The sequence below is a fragment of the Scylla paramamosain genome, chromosome 37 (genome assembly GCF_035594125.1).
Source record: "Scylla paramamosain isolate STU-SP2022 chromosome 37, ASM3559412v1, whole genome shotgun sequence".
In the NCBI taxonomy this organism is placed as follows: Eukaryota; Metazoa; Arthropoda; class Malacostraca; order Decapoda; family Portunidae; genus Scylla; species Scylla paramamosain.
Window position 1 is genome coordinate 16,183,436 of NC_087187.1, and position 27,017 is coordinate 16,210,452.

Here is a 27,017-nt window from a genome sequence, read left to right on the forward strand (position 1 = left end):
TCTCTTCTCCTCCTCCTCCTCCTCCATAGTATTACTACCAACCATCCACCAAAGAACAAAACCGTTTCCCAAGTTTGTTTCCACTACTAAGTATATTTTTAATCTTTTCAGATCTGCTCCCAGGCCAGTGAGACTTCCATAAGTAAGTCAAACAGAAATATAAATATATATATATATATATATAGAGAGAGAGAGAGAGAGAGAGAGAGAGAGAGAGAGAGAGAGAGAGAGAGAGAGAGAGAGAGAGAGAGAGAGAGAATGAATATATATGGAAATACTTAAATATAAATGAAAACAAGGCTGCATTATGCATATGAGCCGCGGAGGACAGGACGAACTGGTGGAAAGTTAGACCTCGCCACATGGAGAGCGAAGGTACAGGAGAAAAAGAAGTAGAAGAACAAGGGCTTGGCATTAATTATCCTCAGTCTGTGTGAACTGGAAGAGAATTATTACTTAATCGATCCACTGACGGAGGAGATGAATGATTGGTGGATATAAGTGGTGAATTACTGCGGGACACTTAGCGGTGGTGGTGGTGGTGGCGATGGTGGTGATTCTTTTCTTTGTTTCATTTTTCCTTCCTTTCGTTCTTCCCAGCGTAACCTAACCTGACTGATTCATTAAGGGAGGAGGTGATTGGTGGGTATAAGTGGAGAATTACTGCAGAAGACTTAGGTCGTGGAGTTGCAATGGAGCACAAAGGTAACGACGAGGATTATAAAAGTGATAATGATGATAATAATGAAAGCCTGTATTCAGAAACCTGGCTTTCAAGAGTGTTTCTCCTGTTAATAGTGTAGAAATATTGTTAATGTAGCACCAGAACCATAACCTTACATACAATCCCGTGTCACTTCAACTACAGCCTTTGAAGCGTCTCGGAATATGGTTCAGAGACAGGCGGGGAGCAGCTTGAGTCTTGCCTTAGCGTCGTGGCGTTAGCAGGACTGGTTTACATTGCGGGGGGGAAGTTGTGTTAATAGGGGCTGAGAGGTGCGGCGCGTCCCGGCTTAGCGTGATGCGTGGCAGGATGTCGTGGATGCGTGGCGGCTTAGCAAAGGTGAGACGAACATGCTAAACTCTCTCTCTCTCTCTCTCTCTCTCTCTCTCTCTCTCTCTCTCTCTCTCTCTCTCTCTCTCTCTCTCTCTCATTATGATTATTTATTATTATTATTACTTATATTATTATTATTATTATTATTATTATTATTATTATTATTATTATTATTATTATTATAATAATAATTATTATTATTATTATAATAATTATATTATACTGCTTTTATATACTATTTCACTGGGAATTGGTGGATACAGTACGTATCACAGTGACAGTGCACGATCACGTGCACAGTCACAGTCACGGCGGGGAACTGCTGCTGGAGTCGCCTGACGGTGGCACCATCCGGTGGTTTTCATAATTCTAGCAGTAATTTAACAGCATTCTGGCTCATGAATAACACTTCCGCTGTTTTTTGGTGCCGCCTTTCTGAATCAATAACTAATAATACATGATATAAACTTACAAGCCGTGGTCCGCTCAGCATTTCTTTTATGAACCTAAAGTTTTGATCTTTTGTTGTCTGTTTTCGGTACAGAGAGAGAGAGAGAGAGAGAGAGAGAGAGAGAGAGAGAGAGAGAGAGAGAGAGAGAGAGAGAGAGAGAGAGAGAGAGATAAAGTGTGTAATATCTGCGTAGTGTTGTGTGATGTAGGTTATCTTGGCGGCGGAGCGAAATGCACGCGGCGCCTCACTGACGGGGAGGAAATTACCGCTCCCAGGGATGTCACGGGGAACCAATGGAGGAACTTAGATTGACAGGGCGCGCACTCAATAATATTGCACTGGTGTCCTTTAATATATATATATTTAATATATATATATATATATATATATATATATATATATATATATATATATATATATATATATATATATATATATATATATATATATATATATATATATATATATATATATATATAAAGGATAATAATGATATTCGTACTATTACTTCTGTCTGTCTGCTGCTGCTGTTGCTAATTCCTCGATCACAAAACACACTTAAGGCATTTCTCTGTTCACTGTTGTATTAATTAATCTTTCACTGCATTTTAACACTTAATATTTAAGTAAGAAAAAATAATAAAATATCCTTCTGGTGACTGTTGTGTTAATTAATCTCTCACTGGATTTTAACACATCATGTCTCGATCACAAAACACTCAGTCATTTTTTCTTTCTCTCGTTTTGTTTCTTTTCTTAAATGAAAGCAAAAAATATGTAGGTGAAATAAGAAGTGAATGAATAGAAAAAATAAAAATGACAAAAGTTAAATAATTCAGCTGAGCAAAAATATATATATATATATATATATATATATATATATATATATATATATATATATATATATATATATATATATATATATATATATATATATATATATATATATATATATATATATATATATATATATATGTGTGTGTGTAACGGAATAAGACAGGAATGACCAAGGGAAATAATTTGTATTCGAAACACACACACACACACACACACACACACACACACACACACACACACACACACACACACACACACACACACACACACACACACACACACACGAATATGCCAAATCAATTGCTTCGTGGAAAAATAATAATAGAAAAAATCACAAATATGAATGATAACGGTCGAATAATCCTCCTGAGAAAAAAAACAGATAACCTAATTTCGATGAATGACATGATAAATATTACAGCTGAATAAAAAAAGAATGCATAGCTTCAGATGAATGACAGAGGTTAAATCATTCAGTTCAGGTAAAAAAAAAAAAAAAAAGAGAGCATGGATGAACAAAAACATAACACCAGATGAATGACAAAAGTAAAATGATTCAGTTGTCAAAAAATGATGCAAAGCTCTGGGGAAAATGTCAAGCCGCAGGTGAATGCCGCTCGTGAAATGTGCAGCACAGGAATGTTCAACCTGCAATGGCCGCCACCAATAAAATAAGAAAAAAAAATGTGAAAAACTATGAAAAAAAAGCAAAGAAAGGTAATATTTTAAGTGGAAAACTATAATTTAATTACTGTAGGGGAATACATAATAATAATACATACATACATACATACATGCATGCAGACAGACAGACAGACAGACAGACAGACAGACAGACAGACAGACAGACAGACATATAAGGAGAGGAATGAAAGAAGACAAAAAGTAATATTACACGTAAAATAGTGTAAGTAAATGCTCAAAAAATAAAGAAAACTGGAAGGAAACTCACCATTGCCTTAATAATAATAATAATAATATTAATAATAATAATAATAATAATAATAATAATTATATTAATAATAATAATAATAATAGGTCTTTTTATTTACTCATTTATTTCTTTTGTTTTTCTTTATTTTTGCTTTGATTTCATTTTTTACTTTATTGATGTTTATTTATTACATTATTCATTTATTTATTTATTTATTAATCTATTTATTTATTTATTTATTTATCTATTTATTTATTTTGCTGCTCTATAACTCGCTAGATTAACACCAGACAAGACCTCCTTTCACTTCCTCACTACACACACACACACACACACACACACACACACACACACACACACACACACACACACACACACACACACACACACACACACACACACACATTTCTCCCGCTGATGAACCCTGGTATCCTTGACGGCTGTGCATTATCTGCCCGACAAACGATGAAAAATTACTCCCAAAAAACTACTCGGAACATTGTAATATTTTAACAAACGCTAAACACCACACTCAAATTTTCACCACGTGTCATCATTTATACATCAGCGAACATTAGTAACCTCAAGCAGAAACAGTTGTGTGCTCGCTTTATTCAGGCCAACTCTTGCATGCAAATGAGAGGTGCGGCATTATGCAAGAACGAGGTGCAGAGTAATAGAAGAGAGGAATAGCAGATGATGCAAGAATGAAATATATACTCAATAACACAAGAATGAGTGAACAGTAACAGAAGAGAGAGAGATGCCAGACGATATAAGCATGAGGGATACAGGAATGTACCAGAAGACATAAGCACTGTAATATTAGAATGAGGTATGGAGTAATAGAAAAGAGGGATGCCAAATAATACAAGAACGAAGTACACAGTAATAAGAGGAGGGAGATGATAAATGATGCAAAAATTACGTACGCAGTAAGAGAGGAGAGAGATGCAGGTATACAAAAATGAGTTATCCAGTAATACAAGAATACATACACAGTAATAAATGAATAAGGTACAAAATAATAGTAATGATAAAAGAATGTGGTGGACAGTAACGCTAATTAATGTATGAAATATGCAATAGTGCAAAATAACAGAGAAATACTTTGATCGAAGTGAAGGGAAATACACAGCGATGTAGAATACGCACATTAATGCAACAATAACAGACTTTAATGGAAGAACAAATGCAGTCAATGTCGGGAAATTAATAACAAACACACACACACACACACACACACACACACACACACACACACACACACACACACACACACACACACACACACACACACACACACACACACACACTAATTAAAACTGAATGGAAATAAGATAAATAAATGGAAATTGTTAGTCAACCATCTCGTTATTTAGGATTAATGGAAATATTTTATAGCAAAAGAAAAAAAAATAATGAAACTGACATGAAATATAACATGGCTTAAATTCATAAAATAAACATATCAGCTATAGTGTAGTGCAGCAGCCCCGTGACCTCTTGGTATTTTGGGAAAGGCGGCAGTACATAGAGAATGGCGCGTCCTAGTCTGTGTGTCGTTGAAGTGAAGAGTTCAAGTCCATGCGGTAAAAATTAATCGCTAATACCATAAATTAATTAGACTGGCGGGGAGCGGTTATTAATATCAAAGTTTGGATAAGTCCCATAAATATTATTGTAAATGCATGGTGATCTGTTTGGATAGGATGAAATAATCGTGTAACAGAATACAAGTGCAGGACTTACGAGTAATGCTGCTGCTAAAGACAGACACATAATGCTAAGCCAGGGATCAGTGTGTAAAGGTTCAGTTCCAGGAAGGCAGCGGAAGAAGGAACACTTTCTGGCTCAGGTAATCATGACTTCTGAGTGCAGGGAAGCATTCCAACACAAATTCAAGGAAGCTCCGAATTATGGAAAGGGACGAAAATATATAAATAAGCATTGAAAAATTGGAAATGTTGAGTTAGTCGAGTCGCTACAGGACATAATTTAATAATGGAGTGTTCAAAAGTAATAATAGATAAAAGAATATATAAATAAAGGCATGCTGAAACTGATGTGGAATGTGACATAGCTTAAAAATATATCAATAATGAATAAATTAGATTAATAGAAAAAAATAGTATTGAGAAATAAGAAACTATGACAACTCTAATAGTAGAATAATTATACAAATGAGAATTCCTCCTATATTTGGAGGTAACTCATTAACAGCAATTAAAGCAGAGCGTATTCTGCATGAAGTCAGGTAATAGCTGAAAAGAACACTGTATGTTTCTATGATAAAGTTTCTGCAAATTTACACAGTGATTGATCAGTGGCTGAGTGAAAAATCTAATTGCAAAAAACTCAGTAACTAAAAGCTATGAAGGGATTCGAACTCACACCAAGGGAGTTCGTAGACCAAAAGGAACAGAGCAACAGGACACAAAGCTTGACACTGATCCTTAACATGACACACTGATGGACTAACACCCAGACAGACTGACAGACAGACAGGCAGGCAGATATAAAGGTCACCTTTCAAATTATTGTGAGACGTTGCCTGAATACAGCAGCTTTTAAAGGCAATCAGATCCAGTTCTAACCTTTATTTCCTCACCTTTCTCCTCAGATATGCTAAAGCTGCCAGCCGTGATGCCGAGCAGATCTCCAACAAGTAGTTCTTCATGTTCACTCTGTTTTTTCATCCAGTAATGATCATCATCCTACATTCACCCTGTTGGAGGTAGGTGAAGGGAACACGACCTGAGAAATGTCTACTTTATTCCTGACTAGTCTCGCAGTAGCTTTTTCAGAGGACTGTGCCTGCCCTCTTCACCACCTACATCCAATTTCTCACAATGTCATCACCTTTCTCTGCCGTCCAGTCCAGTAATGTTTCTCTTCTTTCACTGTGTTGTCCTGTCCAGTATTGCTCGTGCGAATGTCAGAAGTCTCCGCATGTTGGTCAGTTGGCTTTTGTAGTCACTGTTTTCTTTTGTTTTTATATGCATCTGAAGTTGTCTTGCCTTGTTCTTTCTTGTTTTGTCTTCGTGATGTTGCTCTTCTTTCTCTTTCGTTGTTCAGTTCAGTTTGTGGGAATGTCAAAAGTCGCTGTGTGTGGGTCAACTGGGGTTTTGCAGTCTCTATTTTCTTTTGTTATTACTCGTATATGCTCTTTTATTGGTTTATCCTACTCTTCTTCTTCGTTGTTTTGCGTCTGCACTTACTGCCAACAGAAAATTAGATGCTGTTTAGTAAAGTAAATTCTGTATTGCTGTTTAAATTTTCTGTGATTAAATTGATTCTTGCACCTGTTGCTTCCATTATTCCATCATTCTATCTCTTTCTAAGCTCGCGCAATGGTGTTTTCTCCCTAATGTTCCGCTGGTAGTACTTAGCAGGGCATCTTGTTCCACACTCTTGATATTTATTTGCTTCTACAGATATTCTACGTAGTGTTTATTCCACATTCCGCGTGTTTCTGATGTCATGATGTCTTGTTCTCTGTGACGTTATGGTGCCTTACGATGGCTGCATTTAACGGATTCTGGAGGAAAATACTGTGGATTCAAATAATTAATGAGAAAAATACCTATTACAACCTGACTAAATCATCTGTGGCCTTTCAAGATCCTTTTGGCTCTACTCTTTAAGGACTAGCACCATCACTGAGCCTTTTTTCTGTCTTGTAGCCCAGAGTCAGAGGGCCAGAATCTCTCCACTATAGAATAATAAGAACAGTGCATTTCAGAATACGGACACATTTCTCAAGAGTCTCTTCACGTTACTGCTTCGATAAAACGCCACACTCTTGCCTTGCTGCAGCTCGTGTGCTCCTCTGAAGCCTCTTTGTTAGCGTTACCCTTACCTGTTGCCTTAAAAATGTGTCGGCAGAGGTGCCTCCCCGCCGCGGCTCTCATGTGAAAAGGTTTGTTTTTTGCAAGCGGGATTTCACGGGTTGGGAAGAGTCAGTTTGGATTTTCCCCGTGCCGGAGTAAAAGGGGGAGACAGTGGTGGCGGAGATCATGAAAAAGTGTGGGGGGGAAAAAAACAGACGGCGATATCTTTTATGGAGGGCGAGTGTATCACAGGCAGGGGGCGGCGCGACACCCTAACTCAGGGAGGGAAGGGCGTGAGCTTCCAGTGGGACGGGAGATGAAATGTAAAGTTAAATTAATCTGTTTTTTGCTTCAAGACTCGCCATTCAAGTGGAACTAAAGTAAACTTGGGAGTGCTGGAGTTTGTTAAGGCAGTGATGGCGTCTGGGAGTGTGGGGAGAATTGGCGTGGATGTTTCGTGTGGAATAAACACTTTACCGTTTTTCAATAAAGTAATGTATATAAATGAACCAGACACCTATTTATTTTTTTAATTCAGTTTATTAATTTACTTTTGTTTGTACATGTGTAAGTTATGGATAACATTGCAAACATATAGCTAAAATAGATAAGGTGTTAGAATGAACGGGGTTCAGAATTTCGACGGAGAAAGAAATGCCAGCCGATGCACAAACATTTTTCAGAGGTGCAGATATATATATATATATATATATATATATATATATATATATATATATATATATATATATATATATATATATATATATATATATATATATATATATATATATATATATAATTTTTTTTTTCTCTCGTTAAGGCAGATTAATAATGTATACCTGAATATTACTCAAATGTGTGAGGAAGCTTACGTCTAACGTAATATTAAAAAAAAAAAACACTTGTAGGATGAACATTTCACATTATTTTAATTAATATGAAAGGTCAGTTGCAGGCTGAAATGCAAGAAAATAATAAATAGATAGTATTGTTTCAAGTGATTACTGTGAGATGCAATAAAGATGACACACAAGCTCCTCAGTCAGTAGCGTCTCACCTACAAATAGAACGCCGGCCGCATCGTGAAGTACGTTGTGCGTACCACTGGAAGAATGAGCAGCAGTACGGGAGTATGACAAACTGTTTCTAGTCTCGCAATTAACCCGGGAGAAAGAAAAGAAAAAAAAAATGTATCGACGCAGTCTGAAAAACAAGTAGCATTAAAGAGTCAGAGAGCAGCGAGGCGTGACCTGAACTCAGCAAATGAAAAGAAGTTACGCAACACTTTACACTTTTGCACGCTGGTTCCGCTGCCTTTAGTGCAAAACAAACACAAAAATCAAAGTGCCAATACTGCAACTCTGCCTGCATGCAGCGATAATGCGAGGCCACTCCACTCCCGGTGCACATCCTCGCCATCCGCGGAGACTTGATGCCGTGAGGACGTGAAGAGCTTAACGCCCCGACCCCCGAGCCCCGAGTCTCGAGTCTCGAGTCTGCAGCTCTGCGTCTGTGGACCATATTCTGAAACGCTTCTGCCCACAACTCTACTACTTCCAAAAGACTAATTAAAGTGACATGGGTTTTTAAGGGTGTTTTCGTGGCTTTAGTAACAGATTAACGAGATTTATACTCTATTTACAGGGGAAACACTTGAAAACGCGGCTAATCCTCACCGTGGCCTTTGATAAGTGTCGTGGCGAGAGCAAAAAGTTTCTGAATACTGCACCAGTACCGGACGGGCAGATCCTTGGGCACTCTCTGGTGGATGCTTCTGTATCTTCAGATTACTTGTGTATTTTGGAAACTACAGAACGATTCGAGTATTGTAAAAGTATGTGAAAGATGTAGGTGATTAGTAAAAGCAGAGAAAGGAGAAAAAGGAAAGCAAAACGTCACAGCTCCGCGTCTGTGCGAGGACCGGAGGGGCAGATCCTAACAAGAGTGAGTGTTCAATGGGGACAGATCTGCAATGGCTGAGAAGGTTAAAAGCAAAGGAAGAAGCAATTGGTCACCTTACTCCTGTGCAATCTTGTCAGTTCCAGCCCAGCCTATTTCACTCCACTCCTGTTATTTCCAGTTCACCTTATTCGTGTTCACTTCAGTCCTTTCTTATCCTCTCCTATACAATCCAGTCTAGTTTAATCCAGTACCGGTCTGCAATGACTGGGAAGGTTAAAAGCGGAGAAGCTGGCCAATGTACTTGTGTCGAGGCTCAGGATTGCGTGTCTCGTGGGAGTGTGGCTTGCTGTAAAACCTGGACGATTTTTCAAGGGAGGAATAAAACAACAGGCAGTAAAAGGTCTGAGCCACTCCATTACTCTTTTTGTTGTCAGTGTTGTCTCTCCAAGCTGTATCTTTTGACTTTTCTCTCTCTCTCTCTCTCTCTCTCTCTCTGTCTCTCTCTCTCTCTCTCTCTCTCTCTCTCTCTCTCTCTCTCTCTCTCTCTCTCTCTCTCTCTCTCTCTCTCTCTCTCTCTCTCTCTCTCTCTCTCTCGTATATTTGTATAACTGGATCATGCAACCAGAGTAATTTTGAAATATTTACCTAACTAAACGCTAACTCAAGATTAAAAACCGTAGCTGTCTTGTTTGAATGAATGTCCATGAGAGAGAGAGAGAGAGAGAGAGAGAGAGAGAGAGAGAGAGAGAGAGAGAGAGAGAGAGAGAGAGAGAGAGAGAGAGAGAGAGAGAGAGACGCTCCCTTGATGTCAGAAGCAGCAAGTCATTACTCTGGCATCTAAATTCTGTTTCATTATATCTGCCAAAGCGATTCCCAACGTTGATGAAAGCACGGCGATCCACGAGCCAGGGGAAGCCGGGACCAGCAGCGCGTCACCAGTTGGTAGCCCCTGGTTTCCACATGACTCCTCCTGCAAATAAATAAACAAGTGTTTGTAGATTCAACAGAAAGGCGAGAAAGTGCTGGACGCTAAGAGGAGTGGCGTTAAATCATGCAAATGTTAGGAATGCATTGCTGAATCGTCGCTCATATGCCGAGGGTGTCAACGAGCAGCTGTCAAGTGGAAAAATAGTTCAGTTTTCAGTTTACTGGGAGTCGATTTCAGTTACGTTTCGCTTTGGTAACGACACAGCCTCGAGGTTTTTTTTCTTTTCCTTCTGGCAAGTCGTTCCTCTTGCAGTGTCTTTCCTCTCGTGTCTTAACAGTAATATGTATGTTGCATCTTGTGTCTCCAGTGATTTCGTTATCAAATACAGTCAAATTTGTTCCTGCATTTTACGTTCTTGTGTTATTTTTGGTTTGTAGTATTGTAGTTTTAATTTTTGTCGTAATTTCTGTGGTAAAAGGTAATTTATATTCTACTACGTGTTTCAGATAGTTCAAATGTTTATTTATTGTATAGCATCAGTTATTTCTTATTGTTTTTAGTATCCGGTAAGTCAGTCAGTCAGTGCCTCTCCCTGTGTCCGGTTCAGTATTATCAGCCTTGTTAACGGAGACCCGCTGAGTGTTTGATATCACACTTATTACATATTTCAACACGTATGGGATGGGTAATAGCTTCTGTCCCTGCAATATTGTCGTTATTGGAGAAGTGCCTGATTCTTGTCTCCTTGTGGTTATTATAAAATTGTGGTTTTAATTTGCTTTCTCGTATGTACAGAATTTATGCATTGAAATTTATGTCCCCAGTATTTTAGTCATTAAATAAGAGTCTGCTTATTGCGTCCTCTTGTTACTAGTGAGTTTATTGTAATATTTTGCTATTCATTTTCTTTTCTCCGATCGTCGAAGACTGGTGTATTGCAATTTAGGCCTTCCCAAAATTTTCGAGGTCGAGGTCAAGGGTCGTGTTGGTCGTTGTGTTAAGATCGAAGGGCGTGTTGGTCGTTGAGTTAAGGTCAAAAGTCATGTCGGTCGTTGTGTTGAGGTGTAGGGTCGTGGTGGTCTATATATAGCAAAGTGACGGTCGTGTTGGTCACTGTTAAGGTCGAAAGTCTTGGTGGTTGTGTTGAGGTGGAGGTCGTCTTCTCATAGCCGAGAAATGTTGCGTTCGTCACTCAGTATATAAAGAGTCGCACATTCTCTCCCTTATTCTTCTCGCCGGCAAATTCTGGACCAGACTCCTTCGGTGCATTTCTTATTTTCCATGACTTTTCACATTTTTCAAGAGCGGAATATCAGGTTGCCTTTAGAGCTAAATTGAATTTGCCTGTTTTGCAATCCTGAAACTTGAAGGAACGCCGCACACCAAGCCTTTGTTTATTCCTTGCTTCCAGTGCTCTCTCTCTCTCTCTCTCTCTCTCTCTCTCTCTCTCTCTCTCTCTCTCTCTCTCTCTCTCTCTCTCTCTCTCTCTCTCTCTCTCTCTCTCCCCCCCCCCCGGAGTGATAAGACTCGCCTATTTTTCTCGTCTCCAAGGCAGACAGGGTAACAAGGTATAAATATAGTTTGCAAAAGTCTATGGTTATTTTAAGAGTCCTTTTAACTTCCCCAAAGATCAGGTTTCTGGCACATACTGTGCTCTCTGTTACTCACTCCTCCATGAATAATAAGGCACACCCATTCAAGTCCGCTCTTAACCAGGTAGGGCATATGTGCATCTTGTAGACTATAATTATCTTGAGTTTCCTTATAACTTTACAGAACTAGTCTCTTTGCCACAATATTAGTACATATTTCTCTAACGTGCACCTTTTACACGTGTTCCGACACAAATGTACTGTACGCTTGAGTGTGTTTGGCCACGAGAAACAGGGTATGTGTATCTTGTAGAAGACTATGGTTATCTTGAGTTTTCTTGTAACTTTCCCAGACAACAAGTTTCCTCAATAATGGTACACATGTACTCTCCAACACTCGCTCCTTCCTGTATGACAAGGCACACCTGTTTCTCTCCTCTCCCAGCCCGAGCATATGAAGACTTTCATATCTTGAATTTCCTTGTAACTTTCCCCACAGAACAAGCCTCCTCGTCACAATAATGATGCTTGCCCTTTACACTGGGCATATTCTCCTATTCTGCTACATGTACGACATAACTGTACGTAAACTTCAGTGTAGTGAGGCTCCCGCAGCCACCTGTCACTCCAACGAAGATTTTCCCTCCCACTTCCTCTAGTCACGGAGCCACACTGCACATACTAAGCGAGGCCCACGCAGGTCAACGCCACTAAAGGGAAGTAAGATAAATTCGTTACCATCCACAACGTTCCATTCTCAGTGAGTCGCTGCCCCTGTCGTTGCCTCCTCCCCAAGTACACTGACCACACTGTCCGCCGCCTAGCTTCAATAAATCACTCCAGCCGCTGGTGGATCCTATTTCTGTCGAGATTCTGGGTGTCTTGTTTAAATTCTAACAATCCTTTGAATCCTTGTTCGCAGCACTGCTGAAATTGTGGCACGCACACATTGGGTATTTGGATTGAAAGAATATTGTGACTTGTTTTTTTTTTATTTCATCGCTGAACGTGTATCCAGAGTTTCAAATTGTAATTGTACTCGTAAAACGTATTTGCAGATTGATTTGAGTGTGTTTATTCTCATGTAGGTACATGTATGAGCTTTCATCCACAAACACTTTAAATTTCATATCTGGCTGAACTATTCCGTTATGTTAGATTACGTTGGTTCAAATTTTAGAATAGTACGCTTCAATTCAGTCTTCGTTTCTTACTTTTTGTTAAGTTGGGATAGGCAGGGGAAGGAAAAAGGAAGGAAGTAAGATAAGATTAGGTCACATCCAATTTCAGAAAGCAGTAATACGCCCCTGCTTGGCCATCAGCGGTTCCCTCTTATTTCACCCACGTGAATAGAGTGTTCAGATGTGAATCATTTAGGTGTGACAGTCTTTCATGTGGCCTTCCTGTACATCATCATGGGGGGTTTTACATTACCTCGCCCTGGTCATCAGCCCCGCTCTGTTATTTGACCCTTCTGGATAGAGTTCAGACATACAGCATTTGTGTGTGGCGGTCTTTCATTTGACCTTCCACTACACCATTCGGTCGGTGCACTGTCCGTATTTTATAAGATTTACTTCGTCGCTTTCCGCCTCAGCGTTCCGTGCCACAATGGTCGACCCGACTGACAGATTCCATGCATTCGTTGCGTCCCGCTGAGTGCGACGCCGCGCCATTTCATTCCCTTCCTGCTTTTATTCCCGCACCGCATAGACCACCAAGGCGTCTCTCCGTCTTTCAGCCCCTTAATTAGTGTTCATTATTACTTTTTACAGGATTTTACTCTACACTGAGGACTGCAATGCTAATTAACTAGAGTATATATACGAGTAGTTTTTTTTTTATCTTATTTTTTTTTTGCAGTTCTCTTATTATTTCATCTATCACATCTTCTTTCAATAGGTACATTAAAATATGTTGTCTTATAGTGTCTTATGATATCGTACGTCTGTTTTCACAATAATCCATCACTTCCTCGTGCTCACACACACACACACACACACACACACACACACACACACACACACACACACACACACACACACACACACACAAAGAGAGAGAACAGTCAAGGGATTCAAGACAGTGGTGAAGATGACAGATATGGCAGACGGTGCAATACAAACTCTAAATTTCATATACTGCAGCTTGGTAAATTTCTGTTGTTGTTGCTCCTATTGCGTCGTTGTTGTTGTTGTTGTTGTTGTTGTTGTTGTTGTTGTTGTTGTTGTTGCCATCAACTTTAGTAGCTTCAACCATCAGTAGATAAGATTAAATAACAAAACACACACACACACACACACACACACACACACACACACACACACACACACACACACACACACACACGTCACCACTAAAACACACCAATACAAAAGAAGACAAACCATCGTATTTCCCCCCAATACAACACACACATCCCTCCTTAGTGAAGTAAGGAGGCTGGGAGCACATGATTCCGTGTGTCGCGACGCTAATTACGTCTGCACCAACACTGCCAGTTAATCGAGCAAACACGTCCTGCAGTCTAAGGTAACGATGGGCCCGGCGTGAGTTAGGGAATCAGGAGAGTGAAGGGAGTGAAGGTGCCGGACAGCAGTGAAGGGCTGGACGAGAGGCGCCGAGGGAAGCTGGACTCTCGCGCTCCTGATTAAGTGTTGTATTAGCTGAGGATGAATGTAGCCTGTTAGCTTGCATTGTACGTTGAATTGGGGAGTTAAGATAGTGAGTTATGGGGAATTTCAGTGGATTCTACCCTGTTACTCTTCAGTGGTTGATTATGAGTGAGTTTTGAGTGAATTTCAAGTGGTTTCAAGTAGACTGAAGTATAATTCAAGTGGATTCAAGAAGAAAGCAACTTTAAAAACCGTGTAATTTTACTAGTATTATTTTCGAAGGCCACATAAATGGTTAGCCTGATTCTTAGAGTGTTTATCTTGTTGATATCGTAGAAATCTTGTTAATGGGTCTTTTTAACCTTAAAAACACCCGTAAAACCCGTGTCCCTTCAACTACGTAAAGCCTTTTGAAAGTAGTGGTGCAGTGCAGAAGTGTTTCAGAATATTGTCCTGATACAGACGCCCCCGCTCTCCTCACAAGGCAGGCAGGCAAGAGGCTCATTTTGCATAAGCAGATGGCGGGGCTGGAGGGGCGCGCGTGATGGCTATCTGAGTGAGCCGAGCGATGTGACGCACTCAATGTGACGTCACCTTTTTGAATGTGAAATGAAAGGTGATGTATTTCTGATAAACTTTAATAAATTTACAGTGCCATGCAGTATAGGCATGGCACTGTATTGTGTCTATATGGCTGACGACAACGATGATGATGACTGACATTATAACATTATAGAGGCGAAGCAACAAAGCCTGAATCCTTCCTCCCTTACCAACACTCCAAACAGGACACTACACCCTATCACTTCTCAACTCCCCAACCAATAGATAACCTTAGCCTCAACCATTGCACCATGAACAGATTACAGAAAAGAAGCAACACAACTTATCTCCTTCCATACCCAAGACTCACAGCAAGGCACATCCCAGCAGCTCTTCAGTCAAACACGCCGGCCATCCATTACTCCCACCATCATAAAGCGAGACAAGACTGCAATGGTGCCTTTGTCCCGGGCAGATTGGGAGGCCCTGCATTGCTTGGCGGGGGTCGGGGGGATCTGCTCGACGCGCTAAACAACCCATTAAGGCGCCGCCGCGATGCATCACCTGCCGCATCCGGTCCAGGGAGCCCACCGCCCCCGCTATCCCCCCAGCAGCGTCCAGGCGAACAAAGGAGCATGAATGTTTCAGTGAGTGATGAATTAGTCGGGAATGCACACTTGCTGGGATTCATATGCACACTTGTACGTGCATGCATCTACACGCGTGCAGGATGGTGCTGTGTATGTATGTATACTCGCACACACACACACACACACACACACACACACACACACACACACACACACACACACACACACACACGTGAAAAATGAAGAAAGAAATACCGGACAAACGTAGATACGATGTCATTTATGTTACAACTCCGCCTGCAAACAAACCGTCAGTTAGTATTATTTTTTACACACATAGTGAGAAAAGGAATGAAAAAAAAACAAACAAACCTAGATACAAAATCCTTTACATTACTTCTGCAGCCCAAAACCCATCCAACACTCAAACACGTATCAATGTCCTTCTGTACACAATTAATAAATACTTGACACGGAGGAGCATCCATCATCTGTCAGTGTGTGTGTGTGTGTGTGTGTGTGTGGGAAGGTTCGATCAGCTGGGGAAGCGACGGGCAAGTCTCCTTCACTGCGAGTCATCATCGTCACGTTTATTAATCACGCAAGGAAAGGCACGCGGCTCGCACCATTTAGCTTGTGGTCGACTGGAAGGATAACACGTGTGATAGCCGGGATGGTGGTGGTAGTGGTGGTATTTGATGTCATTGCTTGTGGTGGTGGTTTCTGGAGGTAATTTTGGTGTGGTGGTGGTAGCTGTAGTTGTTGTTGTTGTTGTTGTTGAGGATGACAAACTCATCTCATACGCGAAGTTATGTGGTAGTGTTGTATGCTAGGTAAAGCGAGGAAGGTATTTTCAAAGCGCACGGAGGGGAGCCTAACTGGGTCTCGGTCTTTGCCTGACGTCATAGGTAATCTAGACCAAAGCTTCTGCCGCTCGAAACTCTCCAGTCAAACACGTAGTCACCCTGCCGCCCAGTGGAACGGAGCCTCGTTTTCTGTTGTGGTCGGGGAGGCTGCGGTAATTTTGTGAGTTATGCAAAAATGCCAACAGTTTGTATCGTGCGTGGGTGCAAATCAGGTCACGTCAAAGGTGATGACAGAATGCATTTTGAAAAACTACCCAAAGTGGAAGAACTTAAGAAAATGCATAATAGATAAGTATAGAATATTATGCATATGGTTTGTTGCCAGGCTCTCGTTTTCTTCCACACACACACACACACACACACACACTCTCTCTCTCTCTCTCTCTCTCTCTCTCTCTCTCTCTCTCTCTCTCTCTCTCTCTCTCTCTGCAAGTGCCTTTATTATCCACTTTCGTTACTTGATCATAGTGACAAAAATTACTAGTGCCTGAATAAACTAAGTTCCGTCAAAGTATGATTAGTATTCGTCAGTTTGTTAAGAGACTGTCGTCATACTTTCTTTGCTTTCTATTTATTTGTTTATTTATTCTTTCAATTTTTATCAAGTTAATATTTCCTTTTCTATTACCGTCCCTCTCTTCTCCCTCTTCTCTCCTTTCTCTATCCTTCGTCATCACAGCAGTTTTCTTCCCGCTGTTCTCTTCTTCCCGATATCATGGCTGCGCCTCCTGCAGCGCAAAGGTTTCCCCAAGATCCCTGCAAAAAGATGACCAAGACCCAGTAAGGAAAGCCCATTGACACACACACACACACACACACACACACACACACACACACACACACACACACACACACACACACACACACTAATTACTACTTTTCTTCTTTCTGTACACTCAATAGAGTTTCCGTATTTTGGATAAGAATTCAGAAGGAGGCATTTTATGAACAAATTGGAAATGAAAGGCAGAAATAGACTAAGTAGATACGTCCTAAAGTGAGAAAGATTATATTATACAGAATAGAAACCAAGAATAACATCAACATGACACCTTTACTCCCCGCAGAAGCAGTACTAATAGTAGTAACAGAAACAGCAACATTAACAGTAGCACTTGTACATCGCATTCACTCAAAACTCACTCATAAGCAAGCACTGAAGAGTAACAGGGTAGAATCCACTGAAATTCCCCATAACTCACTATCTTAACTCCCCAATTCAACGTACAATGCAAGCTAACAGGCTATATTCATCCTCAGCTAATACAACACTTAATCAGGAGCGCGAGAGTCCAGCTTCCCTCGGCGCCTCTCGTCCAGCCCTTCACTGCTGTCCGGCACCTTCACTCCCTTCACTCTCCTGATTCCCTAACTCACGCCGGGCTCCTCGTTACCTTAGACTGCAGGACGTGTTTGCTCGATTAACTGGCAGTGTTGGTGCAGACGTAATTAGCGTCGCGACACACGGAATCATGTGCTCCCAGCCTCCTTACTTCACTAAGGAGGGATGTGTGTGTTGTATTGGGGGGAAATACGATGGTTTGTCTTCTTTTGTATTGGTGTGTTTTAGTGGTGACGTGTGTGTGTGTGTGTGTGTGTGTGTGTGTGTGTGTGTGTGTGTGTGTGTGTGTGTGTGTGTGTGTGTTTTGTTATTTAATCTTATCTACTGATGGTTGAAGCTACTAAAGTTGATGGCAACAACAACAACAACAACAACAACAACAACAACAACAACAACAACAACAACAGCAACGACGCAATAGGAGCAACAACAACAGAAATTTACCAAGCTGCAGTATATGAAATTTAGAGTTTGTATTGCACCGTCTGCCATATCTGTCATCTTCACCACTGTCTTGAATCCCTTGACTGTTCTCTCTCTTTGTGTGTGTGTGTGTGTGTGTGTGTGTGAGCACGAGGAAGTGATGGATTATTGTGAAAACAGACGTACGATATCATAAGACACTATAAGACAACATATTTTAACGTACCTATTGAAAGAAGATGTGATAGATGAAATAATAAGAGAACTGCAAAAAAAAAATAAGATAAAAAAAAAACTACTCGTATATATACTCTAGTTAATTAGCATTGCAGTCCTCAGTGTAGAGTAAAATCCTGTAAAAAGTAATAATGAACACTAATTAAGGGGCTGAAAGACGGAGAGACGCCTTGGTGGTCTATGCGGTGCGGGAATAAAAGCAGGAAGGGAATGAAATGGCGCGGCGTCGCACTCAGCTGGACGCAACGAATGCATGGAATCTGTCAGTCGGGTCGACCATTGTGGCACGGAACGCTGAGGCGGAAAGCGACGAAGTAAATCTTATAAAATACGGACAGTGCACCGACCGAATGGTGTAGTGGAAGGTCAAATGAAAGACCGCCACACACAAATGCTGTATGTCTGAACTCTATCCAGAAGGGTCAAATAACAGAGCGGGGCTGATGACCAGGGCGAGGTAATGTAAAACCCCCCATGATGATGTACAGGAAGGCCACATGAAAGACTGTCACACCTAAATGATTCACATCTGAACACTCTATTCACGTGGGTGAAATAAGAGGGAACCGCTGATGGCCAAGCAGGGGCGTATTACTGCTTTCTGAAATTGGATGTGACCTAATCTTATCTTACTTCCTTCCTTTTTCCTTCCCCTGCCTATCCCAACTTAACGAAAAGTAAGAAACGAAGACTGAATTGAAGCGCACTATTCTAAAATTTGAACCAACGTAATCTAACATAACGGAATAGTTCAGCCAGATATGAAATTTAAAGTGTTTGCGGATGAAAGCTCATACATGTACCTACATGAGAATAAACACACACTCAAATCAATCTGCAGATACGTTTTACGAGTACAATTACAATTTGAAACTCTGGATACACGTTCAGCGATGAAATAAAAAAAAAGTCACAATATTCTTTCAATCCAAATACCCAATGTGTGTGTGCCACAATTTCAGCAGTGCTGCGAACGAGGATTCAAAGGATTGTTAGAATTTAAACAAGACACCCAGAATCTCGACAGAAATAGGATCCACCAGCGGCTGGAGTGATTTATTGAAGCTAGGCGGCGGACAGTGTGGTCAGTGTACTTGGGGAGGAGGCAACGACAGGGGCAGCGACTCACTGAGAATGGAACGTTGTGGATGGTAACGAATTTATCTTACTTCCCTTTAGTGACGTTGACCTGCGTGGGCCTCGCTTAGTGTGTGCAGTGTGGCTTCGTGACTAGAGGAAGTGGGAGGGAAAATCTTCGTTGGAGTGACAGGTGGCTGCGGGAGCCTCACTACACTGAAGTTTACGTACAGTTATGTCGTACATGTAGCAGAATAGGAGAATATGCCCAGTGTAAAGGGCAAGCATCATTATTGTGACGAGGAGGCTTGTTCTGTGGGGAAAGTTACAAGGAAATTCAAGATATGAAAGTCTTCATATGCTCGGGCTGGGAGAGGAGAGAAACAGGTGTGCCTTGTCATACAGGAAGGAGCGAGTGTTGGAGAGTACATGTGTACCATTATTGAGGAAACTTGTTGTCTGGGAAAGTTACAAGGAAACTCAAGATAACCATAGTCTTCTACAAGATACACATACCCTGTTTCTCGTGGCCAATCACACTCAAGCGTACAGTACATTTGTGTCGGAACACGTGTAAAAGGTGCACGTTAGAGAAATATGTACTAATACTGTGGCAGAGAAACTAGTTCTATAAAGTTATAAGGAAACTCAAGATAATTATAGTCTACAAGATGCACATATGCCCTACCTGGTTAAGAGCGGACTTGAATGGGTGTGCCTTATTATTCATGGAGGAGTGAGTAACAGAGAGCATGTACCAGTATGTGCCAGAAACCTGATCTTTGGGGAAGTTAAAAGGACTCTTAAAATAACCATAGACTTTTGCAAACTATATTTATACCTTGTTACCCTGTCTGCCTTGGAGACGAGAGAAATAGGCGAGTCTTATCACTCCGGGGTGAGAGAGAGAGAGAGAGAGAGAGAGATAGAGAGAGAGAGAGAGAGAGAGAGAGAGAGAGAGAGAGAGAGAGAGAGAGAGCGCTGGAAGCAAGGAATAAACAAAGGCTTGGTGTGCGGCGTTCCTTCAAGTTTCAGGATTGCAAAACAGGCAAATTCAATTTAGCTCTAAAGGCAACCTGATATTCCGCTCTTGAAAAATGTGAAAAGTCATGGAAAATAAGAAATGCACCGAAGGAGTCTGGTCCAGAATTTGCCGGCGAAAAGAATAAGGGAGAGAATGTGCGACTCTTTATATTATACTGAGTGACGAACGCAACATTTCTCGGCTATGAGAAGACGACCTCCACCTCAACACAACCACCAAGTCTTTCGACCTTAACAGTGACCAACACGGCCGTCACTTTGCTATATATAGACCACCACGACCCTACACCTTAACACAACGACCGACATGACTTTTGACCTTAACTCAACGACCAACACGCCCTTCGATCTTAACACAACGACCAACACGACCCTTGACCTCGACCTCGAAAATTTTGGGAAGGCCTAAATTGCAATACACCAGTCTTCGACGATCGGAGAAAAGAAAATGAATAGCAAAATATTACAATAAACTCACTAGTAACAAGAGGACGCAATAAGCAGACTCTTATTTAATGACTAAAATACTGGGGACATAAATTTCAATGCATAAATTCTGTACATACGAGAAAGCAAATTAAAACCACAATTTTATAATAACCACAAGGAGACAAGAATCAGGCACTTCTCCAATAACGACAATATTGCAGGGACAGAAGCTATTACCCATCCCATACGTGTTGAAATATGTAATAAGTGTGATATCAAACACTCAGCGGGTCTCCGTTAACAAGGCTGATAATACTGAACCGGAGACAGGGAGAGGCACTGACTGACTGACTTACCGGATACTAAAAACAATAAGAAATAACTGATGCTATACAATAAATAAACATTTGAACTATCTGAAACACGTAGTAGAATATAAATTACCTTTTACCACAGAAATTACGACAAAAATTAAAACTACAATACTACAAACCAAAAATAACACAAGAACGTAAAATGCAGGAACAAATTTGACTGTATTTGATAACGAAATCACTGGAGACACAAGATGCAACATACATATTACTGTTAAGACACGAGAGGAAAGACACTGCAAGAGGAACGACTTGCCAGAAGGAAAAGAAAAAAAACCTCGAGGCTGTGTCGTTACCAAAGCGAAACGTAACTGAAATCGACTCCCAGTAAATTGAAAACTGAACTATTTTTCCACTTGACAGCTGCTCGTTGACACCCTCGGCATATGAGCGACGATTCAGCAATGCATTCCTAACATTTGCATGATTTAACGCCACTCCTCTTAGCGTCCAGCACTTTCTCGCCTTTCTGTTGAATCTACAAACACTTGTTTATTTATTTGCAGGAGGAGTCATGTGGAAACCAGGGGCTACCAACTGGTGACGCGCTGCTGGTCCCGGCTTCCCCTGGCTCGTGGATCGCCGTGCTTTCATCAACGTTGGGAATCGCTTTGGCAGATATAATGAAACAGAATTTAGATGCCAGAGTAATGACTTGCTGCTTCTGACATCAAGGGAGCGTCTCTCTCTCTCTCTCTCTCTCTCTCTCTCTCTGTCTCTCTCTCTCTCTCTCTCTCTCTCTCTCTCTCTCTCTCTCTCTCTCTCTCTCTCTCTCTCTCTCTCTCTCTCTCTCATGGACATTCATTCAAACAAGACAGCTACGGTTTTTAATCTTGAGTTAGCGTTTAGTTAGGTAAATATTTCAAAATTACTCTGGTTGTATGATCCAGTTATACAAATATACGAGAGAGAGAGAGAGAGAGAGAGAGAGAGAGAGAGAGAGAGAGAGAGAGAGAGAGAGAGAGAGAGAGAGAGAGAGAGAGAGAGAAAAGTCAAAAGATACAGCTTGGAGAGACAACACTGACAACAAAAAGAGTAATGGAGTGGCTCAGACCTTTTACTGCCTGTTGTTTTATTCCTCCCTTGAAAAATCGTCCAGGTTTTACAGCAAGCCACACTCCCACGAGACACGCAATCCTGAGCCTCGACACAAGTACATTGGCCAGCTTCTCCGCTTTTAACCTTCCCAGTCATTGCAGACCGGTACTGGATTAAACTAGACTGGATTGTATAGGAGAGGATAAGAAAGGACTGAAGTGAACACGAATAAGGTGAACTGGAAATAACAGGAGTGGAGTGAAATAGGCTGGGCTGGAACTGACAAGATTGCACAGGAGTAAGGTGACCAATTGCTTCTTCCTTTGCTTTTAACCTTCTCAGCCATTGCAGATCTGTCCCCATTGAACACTCACTCTTGTTAGGATCTGCCCCTCCGGTCCTCGCACAGACGCGGAGCTGTGACGTTTTGCTTTCCTTTTTCTCCTTTCTCTGCTTTTACTAATCACCTACATCTTTCACATACTTTTACAATACTCGAATCGTTCTGTAGTTTCCAAAATACACAAGTAATCTGAAGATACAGAAGCATCCACCAGAGAGTGCCCAAGGATCTGCCCGTCCGGTACTGGTGCAGTATTCAGAAACTTTTTGCTCTCGCCACGACACTTATCAAAGGCCACGGTGAGGATTAGCCGCGTTTTCAAGTGTTTCCCCTGTAAATAGAGTATAAATCTCGTTAATCTGTTACTAAAGCCACGAAAACACCCTTAAAAACCCATGTCACTTTAATTAGTCTTTTGGAAGTAGTAGAGTTGTGGGCAGAAGCGTTTCAGAATATGGTCCACAGACGCAGAGCTGCAGACTCGAGACTCGAGACTCGGGGCTCGGGGGTCGGGGCGTTAAGCTCTTCACGTCCTCACGGCATCAAGTCTCCGCGGATGGCGAGGATGTGCACCGGGAGTGGAGTGGCCTCGCATTATCGCTGCATGCAGGCAGAGTTGCAGTATTGGCACTTTGATTTTTGTGTTTGTTTTGCACTAAAGGCAGCGGAACCAGCGTGCAAAAGTGTAAAGTGTTGCGTAACTTCTTTTCATTTGCTGAGTTCAGGTCACGCCTCGCTGCTCTCTGACTCTTTAATGCTACTTGTTTTTCAGACTGCGTCGATACATTTTTTTTTTCTTTTCTTTCTCCCGGGTTAATTGCGAGACTAGAAACAGTTTGTCATACTCCCGTACTGCTGCTCATTCTTCCAGTGGTACGCACAACGTACTTCACGATGCGGCCGGCGTTCTATTTGTAGGTGAGACGCTACTGACTGAGGAGCTTGTGTGTCATCTTTATTGCATCTCACAGTAATCACTTGAAACAATACTATCTATTTATTATTTTCTTGCATTTCAGCCTGCAACTGACCTTTCATATTAATTAAAATAATGTGAAATGTTCATCCTACAAGTGTTTTTTTTTTTTAATATTACGTTAGACGTAAGCTTCCTCACACATTTGAGTAATATTCAGGTATACATTATTAATCTGCCTTAACGAGAGAAAAAAAAATTATATATATATATATATATATATATATATATATATATATATATATATATATATATATATATATATATATATATATATATATATATATCTGCACCTCTGAAAAATGTTTGTGCATCGGCTGGCATTTCTTTCTCCGTCGAAATTCTGAACCCCGTTCATTCTAACACCTTATCTATTTTAGCTATATGTTTGCAATGTTATCCATAACTTACACATGTACAAACAAAAGTAAATTAATAAACTGAATTAAAAAAAATAAATAGGTGTCTGGTTCATTTATATACATTACTTTATTGAAAAACGGTAAAGTGTTTATTCCACACGAAACATCCACGCCAATTCTCCCCACACTCCCAGACGCCATCACTGCCTTAACAAACTCCAGCACTCCCAAGTTTACTTTAGTTCCACTTGAATGGCGAGTCTTGAAGCAAAAAACAGATTAATTTAACTTTACATTTCATCTCCCGTCCCACTGGAAGCTCACGCCCTTCCCTCCCTGAGTTAGGGTGTCGCGCCGCCCCCTGCCTGTGATACACTCGCCCTCCATAAAAGATATCGCCGTCTGTTTTTTTCCCCCCCACACTTTTTCATGATCTCCGCCACCACTGTCTCCCCCTTTTACTCCGGCACGGGGAAAATCCAAACTGACTCTTCCCAACCCGTGAAATCCCGCTTGCAAAAAACAAACCTTTTCACATGAGAGCCGCGGCGGGGAGGCACCTCTGCCGACACATTTTTAAGGCAACAGGTAAGGGTAACGCTAACAAAGAGGCTTCAGAGGAGCACACGAGCTGCAGCAAGGCAAGAGTGTGGCGTTTTATCGAAGCAGTAACGTGAAGAGACTCTTGAGAAATGTGTCCGTATTCTGAAATGCACTGTTCTTATTATTCTATAGTGGAGAGATTCTGGCCCTCTGACTCTGGGCTACAAGACAGAAAAAAGGCTCAGTGATGGTGCTAGTCCTTAAAGAGTAGAGCCAAAAGGATCTTGAAAGGCCACAGATGATTTAGTCAGGTTGTAATAGGTATTTTTCTCATTAATTATTTGAATCCACAGTATTTTCCTCCAGAATCCGTTAAATGCAGCCATCGTAAGGCACCATAACGTCACAGAGAACAAGACATCATGACATCAGAAACACGCGGAATGTGGAATAAACACTACGTAGAATATCTGTAGAAGCAAATAAATATCAAGAGTGTGGAACAAGATGCCCTGCTAAGTACTACCAGCGGAACATTAGGGAGAAAACACCATTGCGCGAGCTTAGAAAGAGATAGAATGATGGAATAATGGAAGCAACAGGTGCAAGAATCAATTTAATCACAGAAAATTTAAACAGCAATACAGAATTTACTTTACTAAACAGCATCTAATTTTCTGTTGGCAGTAAGTGCAGACGCAAAACAACGAAGAAGAAGAGTAGGATAAACCAATAAAAGAGCATATACGAGTAATAACAAAAGAAAATAGAGACTGCAAAACCCCAGTTGACCCACACACAGCGACTTTTGACATTCCCACAAACTGAACTGAACAACGAAAGAGAAAGAAGAGCAACATCACGAAGACAAAACAAGAAAGAACAAGGCAAGACAACTTCAGATGCATATAAAAACAAAAGAAAACAGTGACTACAAAAGCCAACTGACCAACATGCGGAGACTTCTGACATTCGCACGAGCAATACTGGACAGGACAACACAGTGAAAGAAGAGAAACATTACTGGACTGGACGGCAGAGAAAGGTGATGACATTGTGAGAAATTGGATGTAGGTGGTGAAGAGGGCAGGCACAGTCCTCTGAAAAAGCTACTGCGAGACTAGTCAGGAATAAAGTAGACATTTCTCAGGTCGTGTTCCCTTCACCTACCTCCAACAGGGTGAATGTAGGATGATGATCATTACTGGATGAAAAAACAGAGTGAACATGAAGAACTGCTTGTTGGAGATCTGCTCGGCATCACGGCTGGCAGCTTTAGCATATCTGAGGAGAAAGGTGAGGAAATAAAGGTTAGAACTGGATCTGATTGCCTTTAAAAGCTGCTGTATTCAGGCAACGTCTCACAATAATTTGAAAGGTGACCTTTATATCTGCCTGCCTGTCTGTCTGTCAGTCTGTCTGGGTGTTAGTCCATCAGTGTGTCATGTTAAGGATCAGTGTCAAGCTTTGTGTCCTGTTGCTCTGTTCCTTTTGGTCTACGAACTCCCTTGGTGTGAGTTCGAATCCCTTCATAGCTTTTAGTTACTGAGTTTTTTGCAATTAGATTTTTCACTCAGCCACTGATCAATCACTGTGTAAATTTGCAGAAACTTTATCATAGAAACATACTGTGTTCTTTTCAGCTATTACCTGACTTTATGCAGAATACGCTCTGCTTTAATTGCTGTTAATGAGTTACCTCCAAATATAGGAGGAAGTAAATATCTCTGGCTATCTTGTATTATTAGTACTAGTTAAGTATTAATTTTAGTCTCAGCCTCCACTAGTTAAATGTTCCAATCGTCACTTAGTACTGTAAGCTTCTCAATCTCCATCATTTATCTTATCATCATCTATCAGTTAAACTTTAAACTTTCTAGTCCGTACTTGCTAAACTTTCGTACCTTCATCAGTTAAGCTTCAGAGCGGCGTATATACGTGCGTCTGTTTTAATTTTACTCACTGTACATCTTAATTTCCTCTGAATCTGCCCGGGCGAGGGAGAAGGCAAGGTTATAGTAAGTTTGCCATACTGTTTTGGTCCCATCAGTCAGCCAGCATTATTTGGCAGTGCTGTGGACAATATTCTGACGACGTGACGTGTGTTGTTCCAAACTGAAGCAAAACCCTGGACTCAATCATCACATACCATTGCGTTATTAGAGTGTGTAGTACAGACTGCCTGCCATAATGCCCTTTTACTGTCCTTCATCCTGACAGCACCTCTACTTTGTCTTTCCTTTTCCGTGCCGGAGTGACAGTCTTGTGACGTGTGTGTATTGAGCGTCGTCTCCCTCTGTGATCATCCCTGGTCGGGTACTCGGCCCCTATCCGTCCACAGTGTACTCTGAAAGCTGCTTTACTTGATAAGAACATCAGAATATAAGAGTAAGCAGGTGTTTGTAACCACACAGAGCTTACACGTAGCAGTCTCTTTATAATAACTTATTTATCTATATCCATCTATGATCCTTTTCCAAAAACTTTCCTAAACTTCTGGCTGTCAGTGATCGTGTTGTATATAATCTTTTAAAGCTTCATTTTGACTCGGCGCCAACAGTGTGAGTACTGATTCCATTCCAGTCATCTGTCAGTATCTGAGAACCAGTTTCTTCATATCTCCTTGTTGAATCTAACTTTGTCAAGCTTGAACCATTAGTTTTTTCTATATTGGTTACTAA

The 27,017-nt window shown here is 41.0% G+C and overlaps 2 long non-coding RNA genes across 2 annotated transcripts; one reads left to right on the forward strand and one right to left on the reverse strand.

Moving 5' to 3' along the window:
- Positions 1-889: 889 nt before the first annotated feature.
- Positions 890-21,951, forward strand: LOC135091532 (uncharacterized). The gene is made up of 3 exons (XR_010262552.1): positions 890-1,063; positions 5,903-6,016; positions 21,581-21,951. It is a non-coding gene; the product is annotated as an uncharacterized LOC135091532 (long non-coding RNA).
- LOC135091533 (uncharacterized) lies at positions 9,734-25,627 on the reverse strand. Its single transcript, XR_010262553.1, has 2 exons — positions 25,507-25,627; positions 9,734-9,984 (listed from the first exon to the last, which is right to left on the reverse strand). It is a non-coding gene; the product is annotated as an uncharacterized LOC135091533 (long non-coding RNA).
- Between the last annotated feature and the right edge of the window lie 1,390 nt (positions 25,628-27,017).